Source organism: Dermacentor silvarum, chromosome 11 (genome assembly GCF_013339745.2).
Source record: "Dermacentor silvarum isolate Dsil-2018 chromosome 11, BIME_Dsil_1.4, whole genome shotgun sequence".
NCBI lineage: Eukaryota > Metazoa > Arthropoda > Arachnida > Ixodida > Ixodidae > Dermacentor > Dermacentor silvarum.
The window spans coordinates 72,451,679-72,454,349 of NC_051164.1; positions in this window are offsets into that span (position 1 = coordinate 72,451,679).

The window sequence follows — 2,671 nt, forward strand, 5'->3', positions numbered from 1 at the left end:
ATGATGGAGGAAATCAGTTCATCGCCATGACTCGGCAAAATGACTGATTCAGCGAAAAAACAATAACACTCAAAAACCACTGAAATGGGTTCGGACGTGGGTACTAAGTGAAGGAAACACTAAAGGATGATGATAGAAGTCATAGTCATGAGCATGACTCAGCAAAAATGACACTCAAAAATCAATAGAATGGGTTCGGATGTAGCACTAAGTAAAGGAAAATGTGAAAGTTTGATGGTCGAAGTCATAGCATGACTAAGGCTTTCGCCTTAAGGTATCTCAAGCGTAGCTAAAGGGACTCCTGACGAATCATGACATGCGTGTCACCTAGGTCATAAAATAGCCGCCTACGTCATGGTGTTCTTAAGGCCTTTTCGTTAACATAGTAGGTTCCCCGCACACTGCTTCGCATAACATCGATTCCCACAGGGCGTGGGATCTGCCGGCTTTTCTTTCTCTTCTTTTATTCTTTGATAACAATATGTAGTTATGTAGATGTAGAAAATATTTAGGAAATATTTCAGGATATTTATTAATTCAATATATTCAGATTAATTTCGATTAGTTGGATCTAAAAGATCAGTACTGCTGCTATCTGCAGAAGATTAGCAATTTGGGCACAGACCACGTGAGATATACATTCAGAGATACCGACTATTAATCGCTCCATTGCGTTTGCTTGTGCTTTTTCAACTGCAGCATCAATTGCCTGCTAAATAGTTGCGTCTGTGAAAAAAGGTTGACGTGCTGTAACGCCAGCGTGCATGTGAGCCCTCTCCTTAACAGTGGCAATAGCTTCTCTCCTAGAAAACTTTTTTTTGCCAATTATTACTAGCACCTGCATTTCTTGCACTCGAGCTGGACAGCTTGAATGGTCAGTGTGGTGTGATCCACCACAAAGGCAACACTTGTCATCTTAGGACACACAATCACCGTTAGAGTGACCCTCACCACGTGCGCCGCACCGTAAACCAGATTTACAACCGCCAGCAGTGTGGCCCTATCGCCAAAATACCGGCATTGTACGCGACGTGACGCCAGCGAATGGACCCTGAACCCTTAAGGACACACTTGAATTTCTTATGGCCAAGAAGTATCCGCAAAAATCGCAATGACTGAAATAGTTGGGACCCATATTGCACAACGCGATTGCAGCGGTAAACAGCTACCACGCCTCCCATACAAAGCCTCTGCAGGGTCTCCTATGGATGATGATGATGATGATATTTGGTGTTTTGTGGCGCAAGGGCCAAGTGTGGCCAAAGAGCGCCAAGACAATGAATGGTATGTTTGCCATGATCAGTGAGTTCCAATGACAGGATGCAATGTGGCTGTAAAGGGGCCTAAGAACAAATCGCGGTATAGAAGCGTAAATCATATATCGAGTAGAATTATGGCAGTGACGTGTGGAATGATCTATGGGTAGTGAATGGATGAGAAATGGTCATGGTACTTAGAGTATTAACAGTATAAAAGTAGCACGACGTCTACCAGAGGCATTTGTAGACAAAGACCAGGAGGCACGTGCTTTCTTTAATAAAATACCGCAGCAGCGGCCTCTCCAGAAAGGCCGTGCTACAAGTCACCTGGATATATAACACGAAAGTTAGGTATATCCTTTAAAAACGTGATAACGGATTGGTATTTAAAAGGAGGTTCATTGCCCAAAAACATACAGGGATGCAATGGTAGATTCTGCCGTAATGGTAATGGGAAATGTATTCTCCTCTGAGGCTCCAGTTCAGGGCATTGCAGGAGGACGTGAAGTACACTGAGTGGCTCGCCACATTCATCACAGACAGGCGGATCGCCACCGGACAATAAGTATGCGTGTGTACGGTATGTGCGTCCTATTCCGAGTCTGCAAAGTGTAACCTGTGTGCGGCGTGTCTTCGATTCTGGTGGCCAATGAGCGAGATCAGGCTTGATAGTGTGTAATTTGTTGCTCGTTTCTCTGTCCCACAGACGTTTCCAGTAGGCCCTGACCTTTTTCTTGAGAAAGGGTTTTAGGCCCATTACAGGGACAGCTATGGGTGAAGTGGCAGCGTCTGTGCGAACGGATGTGGCTAGCTTGTCGGCCAACTCATTCCCTTCGATCTCGCGGTGCCCTGGCACCCAGCAGAGCACAATTTGCTGCTTCGATACACACTATAAGAGCTATAATTACGAGGGTTTTGTCCCTACTTAGAGTTTTTAAACATTTCAATACGCTCAAAGAGTCAGTATAAATGACTGCCTTGGGTATGACTAACTGTTTGATGTGTTTAACCGCCGCCGGGATGGCGTAGGCCTTCGCTGTAAAGATGGTTGTGTTTGGGTGTAGAGCTCCCGCAGTCGAAAAGGATGGACCGACCGCCGCGTAAGACACGCCAACGAGCGACTTTGAAGCGTCAGTAAAATATTCCGGGCAAGAGTACTTGTGCTGCAATTCGAGGAAGTGCATACGGATATGTACGACCGGCGCATGCTTTGTAACCTCAATGAAGGACAGATCACAGTCAATCAGCTGCCACTGCCATGGCGACAGCTGTACAGGAGGGGGCATGACATCGTGCTCGTGGAGTGACACATCCATTTCTTCGGCAAGACTTCTTACTCGCAGTGCGTAGGGCCTTCTCACGGAGGGGCGGTTCTGAAAGGTTTGGGCACTGGACAGATCCTTTATGGTTGT